This window comes from Salvelinus fontinalis, chromosome 2 (genome assembly GCF_029448725.1).
Source record: "Salvelinus fontinalis isolate EN_2023a chromosome 2, ASM2944872v1, whole genome shotgun sequence".
In the NCBI taxonomy this organism is placed as follows: Eukaryota; Metazoa; Chordata; class Actinopteri; order Salmoniformes; family Salmonidae; genus Salvelinus; species Salvelinus fontinalis.
Genome location: NC_074666.1, coordinates 5,410,703 through 5,425,271, shown reverse-complemented (window position 1 = coordinate 5,425,271; position 14,569 = coordinate 5,410,703).

Here is a 14,569-nt window from a genome sequence, read left to right as displayed (position 1 = left end):
GGGTCCCTGCTCATCTGTGTGAATGCGCCTTAGGCATGCTGCTAGGAGGCATGCAGATGTGGCCTGGAAAATAAATTGCAATGTCCGTACTGTGAGACACCTAAGACAGAGCTATAGGGAGACATGACGGAGAGCTGAACGTCCTCGCAGTGACAGACCACGTGTAACAACACCTTCACAGGATCTGTACACCCGAACATCACACCTGCGGGACAGGTACAGGATGGCAACAACTGCCCGAGTTATAACAGGAACGCACAATCCCTCCATCAGTGCTCAGACAGTCCGCAATAGGCAGAGAGGCTGCAGTGAGAGCTTGCAGGCCTGTTGTAAGGCAGGTCCTCACCAGACATCACCGGCAACAACGTTGCCTATGGGCACAAACCCACCTTCGCAGGACCAGACAGGACTGGCAAAAAGTGCTCTTCACTGACGAGTCATGGTTTTGTCTCACCAGGGGTGATGGTCGGAATTGTGTTTATCGTCGAAGGAATGAGCGTTACACTGAGGCCTGTACTCTGGAGCGGAATCGATTTGGAGGTGGATGTTCCGTCATGGACTGGGGTGGTGTGTAACAGCATCATCAGACTGAGCTTGTTGTCATTGCAGGCAATCTCAACACTCTGCGTTACAGGGAAGACATCCTCCTCCCTCATGTGGTACCCTTCCTGCAGGCTCATCCTGACATGACCATCAAGCATGACAATGCCACCAGCCTTACTGCTCGTTCTGACAAGAATGTCAGTGTTCTGCCATGGCCAGCGAAGAGCCCGGATCTCAATCCCATTGAGCACGTCTGGGACCTGTTGGATCGGAGGGTGAGGGCTAGGGCCATTCCCCCCAGAAATGTCCAGGAACTTGCAGGTGCAAGTTTTCTCTGTATAATATCAATGATGTTGCTCTTGCTGCGGGCCATTCCCTGATCCACCTCTACGCAGACGACACCATTCTGTATACTTCTGGCCCTTCCTTGGACACTGTGCTACCTAACCTCCAAATGAGCTTCAATGCCATACAACACTCCTTCCGTGGCATCCAACTGCTCTTAAACGCTAGTAAAAACCAATTGCATGCTTTCAACCGTTCGCTGCCTGCACCCGCACGCCCGACTAGCATCACCACCCTGGACGGTTCCGACCTAGAATATGTGGATAACTACAAATGTGTGGACATCTATAAGTACCTAGGTGTCTGGCTAGACTGTAAACTCTCCTTCCAGACTCATATCAAACATCTCCAATCCAAAATCAAATCTAGAGTCGGCTTTCTATTTCGCAACAAAGCCTCCTTCACTCACGCCGCCAAACTTACCCTAGTAAAACTGACTATCCTACCGATCCTCGACTTCGGCGATATCATCTACAAAATAGCTTCCAATACTCTACTCAGCAAACTGGATGCAGTTTATCACAGTGCCATCCGTTTTGTTACTAAAGCACCTTATACGACCCACCACTGCGACCTGTATGCCCTAGTCGGCTGGCCCTCGCTACATGTTCGTCGTCAGACCCACTGGCTCCAGGTCATCTACAAGGCTATGCTAGGTAAAGTGCCGCCTTATCTCAGTTCACTGGTCACGATGGCTACACCCACCCGTAGCACGCGCTCCAGCAGGTGTATCTCACTGATCATCCCTAAAGCCAAAACCTCATTTGGACGCCTTTCCTTCCAGTTCTCTGCTGCCTGCGACTGGAACGAATTGCAAAAATCTCTGAAGTTGGAGACTTTTATCTCCCTCAACAACTTTAAACATCTGCTATCCGAGCAGCTAACCGATCGCTGCAGCTGTACATAGTCCATCGGTATATAGCCCACCCAATTTACCTACCTCACCCCCCATACTGCTTTTATTTATTTACTTTTCTGCTCTTTTGCACACCAGTATCTCTACTTGCACACGATCATCTGATGATTTATCACTCCAGTGTTAATCTGCTAAATTGTAATTATTCGATTTATTGCCTACCTCCTCATGCCTTTCGCACACATTGTATATAGATTCTCTTTTTTTCTACCATGTTACTGACGTGTTTATTGTTTACTCCATGTGTAACTAACTCTGTGTTGTTGTCTGTTCACACTGAACAGGCTTTATCTTGGCCAGGTCACAGTTGCAAATGAGAACTTGTTCTCAACTAGCCTACCTGGTTAAATAAAGGTGAAATAAAAAAATAAAAAGTGCCTTGGTGGAAGAGTGGGGTAACATCTCACAGCAAGAACTGGCAAATCTGGTGCAGTCCATGAGGAGGAGATGCACTGCAGTACTTAATGCAGCTGGTGGCCACACCAGATACCGACTTATATTTGATTTTGACCCCCCCTTTGTTCAGGGACACATTATTCCATTTCTGTTAGTCACATGTCTGTGGAACTTGTTCAGTTTATGTCTCAGTTGTTGAATCTTGTTATGTTCATACAAATATTTACACATGTTAAGTTTGCTGAAAATAAGCGCAGTTATTTTCAGTGAGAGGACATTTCTTTTTTTGCTGAGTTTAGTTACTGTATATGCAAAGGTTATTGCCCAGCATCTGTAAAGCAACTTAAATAATGAAAAAAAGAAAAACATAACAAAAAACTATTAAAGAAAAGACTCAAAGACCAAAATATATCATCATATGGACAATGAGGTTAAAACCTTTTGGAGTAAAGAAATCATACCAGCTGTGATGAGATCAGCTTTGTCAGTACAAGACGTCTTGAAATTTGGCAGAAGGATTGCAGCAGCAATAAGCTGTGCATCATTTCCAACAAAGCGCTTTTGGAGACCGTTCTGAATGGATCTGATAAGTGGTAGGCACATTTGGCAAGATGCTTCCAGCCTTTGAAGTTTTGTTTTTAGTAAGAAGATCACTGGCAGCAGCCAACGCATATGCGTGTCAAATCAAATCAAATCTTATTGGTCACATACACATGGTTAGCAGATGTTAATGCGAGTGTAGCGAAATGCTTGTGCTTCTAGTTCCGACCGTGCAGTAATATCTAACAAGTAATCTAACAATTTCACAACAACTAGCTTATACACACACAAGTGTAAAGGAATTAATAAGAATATGTACATATAAATATATGGATGAGCGATTGCTGAACAGCATAGGCAAGATGCAGTAGATTGTATAGAGTACAGTATATACATGAGATGTGTAGTGTAAACATTATATAAAGTGGCATTGTTTAAGTGACTAGTGATACATTTATTACATCCAATTATTAATTATTAAAGTGGCTAAAGATGAGGCTGTATGTTGACAGCAGCCACTCAATGTTAGTGATGGCTGTTTAACAGTCTGATGGCCTTGAGATAGAAGCTGTTTTTCAGTCTCTCGGTACCCGCTTTGATGCACCCATACTGACCTCGCCTTCTGGATGATAGCGGGGTGAACAGGCAGTGGCTCAGGTGGTTGTTGTCCTTGATGGTCTTTTTGGCCTTTCTGTGACATCGGGTGGTGTAGGTGTCCTGGAGGGCAGGTAGTTTGTTCCCGGGGATGCATTGTGCAGACCGCACTACCCTCTGGAGAGCCTTACGGTTGTGGGCGGAGCAGTTGCCGTACCAGGCAGCGATACAGCCCGACAGGATGCTCTCGATTGTGCATTTGTAAAAGTTTGTGAGTGTTTTTGGTGACAAGCCAAATTTCTTCAGCCTCCTGAGGTTGAAGAGGCGCTGTTGCTTTCTGTGTGGGTGGACCATTTCAGTTTGTCCGTGATGTGTACGCTGAGGAACTTAAAACTTTCCACCTTCTCCACTACTGTCCCGTCGATGTGGATAGGGGGGTGCTCCCTCTGCTGTTTCCTGAAGTCCACGATCATCTCCTTTGTTTTGTTGACGTTGAGTGTGAGGTTATTTTCCTTACACCACACTCTGTGTTGGTCTCAGACTGTAGAATGTTCAAAGCTGAGACCAAAGGCTTCATCACTTTGCAGTACACATTCAAGAAGGACATTTCTGCCGGGCTCAGCCTGAAAGATAAGGTAAATGTAATACCTCTTAGAATTCTAACATTTCATGGACAATACATATTACTGTAATAGGAAAACTGTACATTGATTCAAAGAATTACTACTCACATTTTAACTTTTAATTCTTCACACACATTTCTTATGGCATACTCTGGAGATTACTTTGCATTGAGGATGCAGGGTGGTTACCAACTCTTTAAAAGCTGGTTGTATGACCACAGAGAATGGCTGTTGGCCCTCACAGATCAAATTAATGACAAGCTTGTCAACGGTTGCCTGTGAGACGCACCTGGCTCCTCCCACTACCATCATGTCAGACATCTTTGCTTGCTTGCAAGTTGAAGAGGTGTTTGATAGTTCCTTGATTTGTTTGTTTGTGGTTACAGAGGTGAGCATATTGTAGTTTGTCATCTTTAATGGATGTTTCCTCTGTGGACAAAATGACTGCATCAGTCTGGGCAAAATGTATATAGCCCGACGAGTTTGGTTTTATACAAATTAACTTAAACTAGCACAAAGTGCAATCTGTAAGTATTTGGGCAATGACAACATTTTTGTTTTGGCTCTCTAGTCCAGCACATTGGATTTTAAAATATACAATGACAATGGGGTTAAAGTGCCGACTGTCTGCTATAAGAAGGTGTTTTAAATAATGTCACTGTCCAAACACATATGGATGTTGGGGAATATTGTTCTTTCCCCAGTTATAAGAATTATAGTTTTACCAAACATGATTTGACTATTATTTGAAACTCAGTGATCCAACCAGGTATATTAATAAGCAAACAAAAAAAATGAATGCAACACACCTAAAAATCCCAGGTCTCAAAATTATTTATTTTATCTTCACAAGTCCATTAATTTCACGTTTAGCTATCACCAACAACTTACATTATGGGGATGGCTAGCGACTGGCCACCATAATGTCAATGCGGTAGTAGCCGCACTACAGCTTATAGTTCCTTCAACTGTGTAAAGACGTTGGTCTGTGTTAGCTTCTAACTAGTTAACAACAGGATGAGCTAGCTACCGTTAGCATTATGCTACAGATTGAATGCAACTGGCTAATAGCAACACTTTGTTTGCTACATTACATAGCCTACACAACAAACGCCATTCGTGGCGATAAAATATATGTATAACTTTACGTACCATTAACTTACATGTTTCCTCAAGTTTGACGCAGAGTAAATGTAGGCAGCCACCTCCACCATATTTGGTAAGCAGAGCTTACATTCCCCATAGTTACACGGTCTCCTTCTTCTCTGCTTGTGTTCTTTGAGATGCGGCCAGGGATTTCCTTCCTCGTGGTCTTCAGAAGACCCGGTCACTGTCTCTGAGTGTGTCAGTATTGTCTCCTGAACCTGCTCAATTTATTTTTCAAGTTGATTAGGCAACCTTCTTTTTTCATGGCATGTAGCTACGTTTTTTTTACTGTTACAAAATCCTGCTACCGATCATCATTTGGTTTGCATACACAACTGTGATTGGGCCGTTTTGGCGCGATGCGTGAAATTGAACCGTATTGGTCCATCTGGTCATGTAACTTGTAACTGACAAAGAAGTGAACAGTTTTAGCTGCTACAATATGAAGAAGTTTAAGGAAAACATCAACTCAAATTGCTCCTTTTGTAATGACCACCCAGAAACAGTGTAAGAAAACTGTAGATTTATAATTGAACACATTTATGAAGATCTTACACTATTGTGGAGAGATGTACTACTTGGATTCTTTACCTATGATAGAAATAAGATGAAACATTTTTATGTAATTAATTTCATTATTCTTTTGGCCACATTTCATATTCACAAATGTACATTTACAAACAAAAAAACAAATTTTCTTACCTTACAAAAAGAAAAATAACTGTATTTTAAGACAATTAAACACTACTAACAAAAAAGCTGTTGTAATTATAAGTGTATGTATGTGTCACGACTTCCACCGAAGTTGGTGCCTCTCCTTATTCGGTCGACGTCACCAGCTTTCTAGCCGCCACCGATCTATGTATCTTTTTCCATTTGTTCTGTCTTGATTGTACACACCTGGTTTCCATTACGTTATAATTGATTCCCTATTTAACCCTCTGGTTCCCACATGGTTTTGTGCATGTTTGTTCTTTGTTAAGTAGTCGCTCTGTTGTGTCGAGCTGGAAAATTGTTCCCTGTATGGAATTTGTTTGTGAACTCTGAGTAAAGTACATTGTTACACGGGTTTGTGTCCTGCGCCTGACTCCGTCCTACCTGCTGCACACGGACTCTTGACAGAAACACGTACCTCAATATGGAGTCAGCAGGTACACCGGTCCTCAGTTACCAGTGGAGGAGCGCGTCCAGCTGCACACCATGGAGCGATGGGAGAGAGGGGGTTTTCCCATACCCCCGTCCACTTCACCCCAACCCACATCGCTGTCCACTCTTCCGTCACCTGAACCCAGTGGGATTTGGCTCTCGCTCCCGAGGGCATGTGATGGGACGGTTGCCGGGTGCCAGGGGTTTCTGCTCCAGTTGGAGCTCTACCTGGCGACCGTCCACCCGGCTCCCTCGGGATACGAGAGCGTGTCCGCCCTCATCTCCTGTTTGTCGGGAGAGCACTTGAGTGGGCCAACGCCGTATGGGGGAGAGAAGGGGCAGCGTTGGTCCACTATGAGGATTTCACCCGCCGTTTCCAGGCGGTATTTGATCATCTACCGGAGGGGAGAGCGGCGGGGGAATGGTTGTTCCATATTCGACAGGGGATGAGGAGCGCACAGGACTTTGCACTGGACTTCAGGACCCTGGCAGCCAGCGCGGGATGGAATGAAAGGCCCCTGATCAACCATTACCGGTGCATTCTACGTGAGGACGTTCGTCGGGAGCTGGCCTGCAGGGACACCACCCTTACCCTCGACCAACTGGTGGATTTATTCATCCGGCTGGATAACCTGTTGGCCACCCGCGGACGTCCGGATCGGGGCCCGTCCATTCCATCCCCCAGCACCTCCGACCCTACACCTATGGAGCTCGGAGGTGCTGCTCTGAGGGTGACTGGAGGAGGGGCCGTTTCCTGCACCACATGTGGCAGCAGAGGGCATACTGCTGGTCGGTGCTGGGGAGGTTCCCCAGGGAGTCGAGGCAGCAGGCAGGGCACTGGTGGATCATCCCAGGTGAGTAGGCACCCGACTCACCCAGAGTATCCTATTGCGCACATGAGTGTATGTATAGAGTTTTCCCCGCATTCCCAGCATAAGGCTGTTGTAGACCATTTCCGGAGACCTTCTCCCTTACCTCACCCCGCTCATCAACTCATCCTTGACGGCATTTAGTACCGCTGGCTACGTCCCTTCCGTCTTCAAGAGAGCGAGAGTTGCACCCCTTCTGAAAAAACCTACACTCGATCCCTCCGATGTCAACAACTACAGACCAGTATCCCTTCTTTCTTTTCTCTCCAAAACTCTTGAACTTGCCGTCCTTGGCCAGCTCTCCTGCTATCTCTCTCAGAATGACATTCTTGATCCAAATCAGTCAGGTTTCAAGACTAGTCATTCAACTGAGACTGCTCTTCTCTGTGTCACGGAGGCGCTCCGCACTGCTAAAGCTAACTCTCTCTCCTCTGCTCTCATCCTTCTAGACCTATCGGCTGCCTTTGATACTGTGAACCATCAGATCCTCCTCTCCACCCTCTCCGAGCTGGGCATCTCCGGCGCGGCCCACGCTTGGATTGCGTCCTACCTGACAGGTCGCTCCTACCAGGTGGCGTGGCGAGAATCTGTCTCCGCACCACGTGCTCTCACCACTGGTGTCCCCCAGGGCTCTGTTCTAGGCCCTCTCCTATTCTCGCTATACACCAAGTCACTTGGCTCTGTCATATCCTCACATGGTCTCTCCTATCATTGCTATGCAGACGACACACAATTAATCTTCTCCTTTCCCCCCTCTGATAACCAGGTGGTGAATCGCATCTCTGCATGTCTGGCAGACATATCAGTGTGGATGACGGATCACCACCTCAAGCTGAACCTCGGCAAGACGGAGCTGCTCTTCCTCCCGGGGAAGGACTGCCCGTTCCATGATCTCGCCATCACGGTTGACAACTCCATTGTGTCCTCCTCCTAGAGTGCTAAGAACCTTGGCGTGATCCTGGACAACACCCTGTCGTTCTCAACTAACATCAAGGCGGTGACCCGTTCCTGTAGGTTCATGCTCTACAACATTCGCAGAGTACGACCCTGCCTCACGCAGGAAGCGGCGCAGGTCCTAATCCAGGCACTTGTCATCTCCCGTCTGGATTACTGCAACTCGCTGTTGGCTGGGCCCCCTGCCTGTGCCATTAAACCCCTACAACTCATCCAGAACGCCGCAGCCCGTCTGGTGTTCAACTTTCCCAAGTTCTCTCACGTCACCCCGCTCCTCCGCTCTCTCCACTGGCTTCCAGTTGAAGCTCGCATCCGCTACAAGACCATGGTGCTTGCCTACGGAGCTGTGAGGGGAACGGCACCTCCGTACCTTCAGGCTCTGATCAGGCCCTACACCCAAACAAGGGCACTGCGTTCATCCACCTCTGGCCTGCTCGCCTCCCTACCTCTGAGGAAGTACAGTTCCCGCTCAGCCCAGTCAAAACTGTTCGCTGCTCTGGCACCCCAATGGTGGAACAAACTCCCTCACGACGCCAGGTCAGCGGAGTCAATCACCACCTTCCGGAGACACCTGAAACCCCACCTCTTTAAGGAATACCTAGGATAGGATAAAGTAATCCTTCTAACCCCCCCCCCCCCCCTTAAAAGAGTTAGATGCACTATTGTAAAGTGGTTGTTCCACTGGATATCATAAGGTGAATGCACCAATTTGTAAGTCGCTCTGGATAAGAGCGTCTGCTAAATGACTTAAATGTAAATGTAATAAGGCGCTAGTAGATTCAGGCGCAGCTGTGAACTTTATTGACCGGTCATTTGCACTTAGATTAGTGATCTCTATTGTTCCTGTTGATGTGCCCTTCCCTGTACATGCCTTGGATAGTCGTCCTTTAGGGTCGGGGCTGATTAGGGAGGTCACAGCTCCATTATGTATGATAACGCAGGAGGGTCATGAAGAGAGAATTAGTATCTTTCTGATCGATTCTCCTGCGTTTCATGTGGTGTTGGGGCTTTCCTGGTTGGCCCATCATGACCCCACTATTTCGTGGCAACAGAGGGCTCTTAAGGGATGGTCACGTCAGTGCTCAGGGAGGTGTGTAGGTGTTTCCATAGGTGCGACTACGGTGGAAAGTCCAAACCAGGTCTCCACCATGCACATTCCCCCTGAATATGCCGATTTGAGACTCAACTACCACCCCATCGACAGGGGGATTGTGCGATAAATATCCTGGTAGACGCAGCACTTCCCAGGACTCACGTGTATCCTCTGTCACAGGAGGAGACGCCAGGTATGGAAACGTATGTCTCCGAATCTCTGGGACAGGGATACATTCGGCCTTCCACTTCACCTGCCTCCTCGAGTTTCTTTTTTGTGAAGAAGGATGGAGGTGTACGCCCGTGTATTGACTATCGAGGTATAATTAAGTACAGTTATCCGCTGCCTCTCATAGCCAGTGTGACAGTCATTACACGGGCGCGCTTCTTCACAAAATTGGATCTCAGGAGCGCTTACAACCTGGTGCGTATCCGGTAGGGGGATGAGTGGAAGACGGCATTTAGTACCACCTCTGGGCACTATGAGTGCCTCGTCATGCCGTACGGGTTGATGAATGCTCCATCAGTCTTCCAATCCTTTGTAGACTAGATTTTCAGGGACCTGCACGGGCAGGGTGTAGTGGTGTATATAGATGACATTCTAATATACTCCGCTACACGCGCCGAGCATGTGTCCCTGGTGCTCAAGGTGCTTGGTCGTTGGAGCATGACCTGTACGTCAAGGCTGAGAAATGTTTGTTCTGGGCCTCCCGGGTGGCGCAGTGGTCTAGGGCACTGCATCGCAGTGCTAACTGCGCCACCAGAATCTCTGGGTTCGCGCCCAGGCTCTGTCGCAGCCGGCCGCGACCGGGAGGTCCGTGGGGCGACGCACAATTGGCATAGCGTCGTCCGGGTTAGGGAGGGTTTGGCCGGTAGGGATATCCTTGTCTCATCGCGCTCCAGCGACTCCTGTGGCGGGCTGGGCGCAGTGCGCGCTAACCAAGGGGGCCAGGTACACGGTGTTTCCTCCGACACATTGGTGCGGCTGGCTTCCGGGTTGGAGGCGCGCTGTGTTAAGAAGCAGTGCGGCTTGGTTGGGTTGTGCTTCGGAGGACGCATGGCTTTCGACCTTCGTCTCTCCCGAGCCCGTACGGGAGTTGTAGCGATGAGACAAGATAGTAATTACTAGCGATTGGATACCACGAAAATTGGGGAGAAAATGGGATAAAAAAAATAAAAAAATAAATGTTTGTTCTTCCAACAGTCTGTCTCCTTCCTAGGGTACCGCCTGTCAGCGTCAGGGGTGGAGATGGAAAATGACCGCATTTCAGCCGTGCGTAATTGGCCGACTCCAACCACGGTAAAGGAGGTGCAGCGGTTCTTAGGGTTTGCCAACAACTACCGAAGGTAGTCCGGGGCTTTGGTCAGGTAGCGGTTCCCATTACCTCCTTGCTGAAGGGGGGACCGGTGCGACTGCAGTGGTCAGCTAAGGCGGACAGGTCTTTTGGTCACCTGAAGGCTCTGTTTACCTCCTGTGCTAGCTCATCCTGATCCCTCCATGGCATTTATAGTAGAGGCGGACGCGTCCGAGGCTGGGATAGGAGCTGTGCTGTCTCAGTGCTTGGCTACGCCGCCAAAGCTCCGCTGTGCTTTCTTTTCGAAGAAGCTCAGCCCGGCGGAGCGAAACTATGATGTGGGTGATCGGGAACTGTTGGCTGTTGTCAAGGCTCTGAAGGCATGGAGGCATTGGCTTGAGGGTACTAAACACCCTTTCCTCATTTGGACTGACCACCGCAATCTGGAGTATATCTGGGCGGCGAGGAGACTGAACCCTCGCCAGGCAAGGTGGGCCATGTTTTTCACCCGTTTTGTTTTCACCCTTTCTTACAGACCAGGTTCCCAGAACGCTAAGGCAGACGCACTGTCCCGGATGTATACTATACTTCCGGCTTCTTGCCTGGTGGCACCGGTGGTATGGGAGGGGGACGCGGACATCGAGCGGGCGTTACGTACAGAGCCCACTCCCACCCAGTGTCCAGTTGGGCGTCTGTACGTTCCGTCTGATGTCCGCGATCGTTTGATCTGCTGGGCCCACACGTCACCCTCCTCTGGTCATCCTGGCATCGGTCGGACAGTGCGCTGTCTTAGTGGGAAGTATTGGTGGCCCACTTTTGCTAAGGACATGAGGGTTTATGTTTCCTCCTGCTCGGTGTGCGCCCAGTGCAAGGCACCTAGACACCTGCCCAGAGGGAAATTACAACCCCTACCGGTTCCACAACGGCCGTGGTCACACCTATCGATGGATTTTGTGACGTCACAAGGAAACACAACGATCCTGGTCGTTGTGGATCGGTTTTCTAAGTCCTGCCGTCTCCTTACTTTGCCCGGTCTCCCTAGGGCTCTACAGACTGCGGAGGCCCTGTTCACCCACATCTTCCGGCACTTCGGGGTGCCTGAGGATATAGTTTCTGATCGGGGTCCCCAGTTCACGTTTGTAGGGCGTTTATGGAATGCCTGGGGGTCTCGGTCAGCCTCACCTCAGGTTTTCACCCCGAGAGTAACGGGCAGGTGGAAAGAGTTAACCAGGATGTGGGTAGGTTTGTGGGTAGGTTTCTGCTGTCCTATTGCCAGGACCGGCCGGGGGAGTGGGCGGCTTTCATCCCCTGGGTAGAGATGGCCCAAAACTCCCTCCGCCACTAACCTCTCTCCTTTTCAGTGTGTACTAGGTTATCAGCCAGTCCTGGCACCGTGGCATCAGAGCCAGATCGAGGCACCTGCGGTGGATGAATGGTTTTGCCGCTCGGAGGAGACATGGGACACAGCCCATGTGCGCCTGCAATGGGCCATCAGGCGGCAGAAGGCGAGCGCCGACCGCCACCGCAGTGAGGCCCCGGTGTATGCACCGGGGGACCGGGTCTGGCTCTCGACCCGAAACCTACCCCTTCGCCTGCCCTGCTGGAAGCTGGGTCCGCGGTTTGTGGGGCCATTTAAAGTCCTGAGGAGACTGAACGAGGTCTGTTATAGGTTACAGCTTCCCCCTGATTACCCTATTAACCCCTCGTTCCATGTGTCTCTCCTCAGGCCGGTGGTGGTTGGTCCACTCCAGCAGTCTGAGGTGCGGGAGGTTCCTCCGCCCCCTCTGGACATCGAGGGGGCCCCGGCGTATACTGTGCGAGCCATCATGGACTCAAGGCGTCTGGCGAGGGGCCTTCAGTGCATGTGTCTGCTCAAACGGTCAGAAACAGACTCCATGAGGGTGGTATGAGGGCCCGACGTCCACAGGTGGGGATTGTGCTTACAGCCCAACACCGTGCAGGACATTTGGCATTTGCCAGAGAACACCAAGATTGGCAAATTCGCTACTGGCGCCCTGTGCTCTTCACAGATGAAAGCAGGTTCACACTGAGCACATGAGCACATGTGACAGACGTGACAGAGTCTGGAGACGCCGTGGAGAACGTTCTGCTGCCTGCAACATCCTCCAGCATGACCGGTTTGGCGGTGGGTCAGTCATGGTGTGGGGTGGCATTTCTTTGTGGGGGCCGCACAGCCCTCCATGTGCTCGCCAGAGGTAGCCTGACTGCCATTAGGTACCGATATGAGATCCTCAGAGCCCTTGTGAGACCATATGCTGACACATGCACATGTGTGGCCTGCTGGAGGTAATTTAGCAGGGCTCTGGCCGTGCTCCTCCTTGCACAAAGGCGGAGGTAGTGGTCCTGCTGCTGGGTTGTTGCCCTCCTACGGCCTCCTCCACGTCTCTTGGTGTACTGGCCTGTCTCCTGGTAGCGCCTCCATGCTCTGGACACTACGCTGACAGACACAGCAAACCTTCTTGACACAGCTCGCATTGATGTGCCATCCTGGATGAGCTGCACTACCTTAGCCACTTGTGTGGGTTGTAGACTCCGTCTCATGCTACCACTAGAGTGAAAGCACCGCCAGCATTCAAAAGTGACCAAAACATCAGCCAGGAAGCATAGGAACTGAGAAGTGGTCTGTAGTCACCACCTGCAGAACCACTCCTTTATTGCTGGTGTCTTGCTAATTGCCTATAATTTCCACCTTTTGTCTATTCCATTTGCACAACAGCATGTGAAATTTATTGTCAATCAGTGTTGCTTCCTAAGTGGACAGTTTGATTTCACAGAAGTGTGATTGACTTGGAGTTACATTGTGTTGTTTAAGTGTTCCCTTTATTTTTTTGAGCAGTGTATATCTTATTTCGGGACTTTGACTGTGGAAAATCACCTCCCCAGTTAGTCTATTGTGTGTAATGAACATTAATTTTGCACTGTACAGACTGACATATAGATTGTGCACCAATTAAATGGGGTATCAACCTACTTGTTGAGACACACAGTAGTGTGACGCGGATTGTGCGAGACAGTCCACCATTTTGGCCCTTTATTCCACGTCCCGCAACCAAACAATAATGTTCCGCATTTTATCAACAAATTCATCCACCACAAATTTAGAAAAAAAGGTAAATTATCCCGTATTTCAGGCAATCATTCCAACCTGTCTCTTGCATTTATGTTGCGTGTATGAAAATATATATAGCATATCATAAGGATGTGGTACTGGTGATGTCCAATTATTGTTGAGATCAAATATTATGCGGAGCGCAAGACGAGTAGTAGGCCAATGTCACAGGCCTATAGTCAACCAATCACATTTTTGAAATCCTTTCGGGCTACATTCCAGCTAGCCTTGGAGAGGACAGTTAGTTCTCACTACTCACAAAATGCGTGCTTCTGCTGAAGAGCAACAAAAGTAAGTAAATAGACCAATTAGACTGAAAGATATAAGATAATTTAATCAAACTTGTCAGGCTCTCCAGTCTCAATGCTCATTAGTCGCTCATTCAACACATTTGCCGCTACTTCACTCAATACCATTTAATTTTACATTCCCTGAGACCAACCAGAATGTTTCCTGGGCCACATATTCCCAGATTGTCATTAAACAGCCACACTTGTGGTCTCTCGTTTTTGCATCACCAAAGTTTGCACGAGGAAAAATAATAGACTAGGTGTGGCTGGTTCGCTTAAATTAGCTCGTTCTGTGCAGCGAACTGCAGGGGGTATAATTTAGTGCTGCCAGAGCGCACTGGAGCGTCACTTCGCCACTTCTCACAGTGGTGCTCGTTTAGTAAAGTTAAAATCAAAATTGAATCAATGTCTTGGAAGATCACATAATGATTAATTAGTATTCTGCATAAGAGAAACGTATATAATAGCATACTATAACGTTACTGTTACACCAAAACAACACCTAATTTCTTATGAGATTTTTGTAAATTGTAAATAAGAATGTGTTCTTAACTGACTTGCCTAGTTAAATAAAGGTTAAGTAAAAAAAAACAGTTCTAGGATGGTTAGCTAAATAGTCCAACAACAACAAAAAATCGCATGAGGCCAAAACGCAACAGTGCTCGAATGTAAGCTACTAAACAGAAGGTG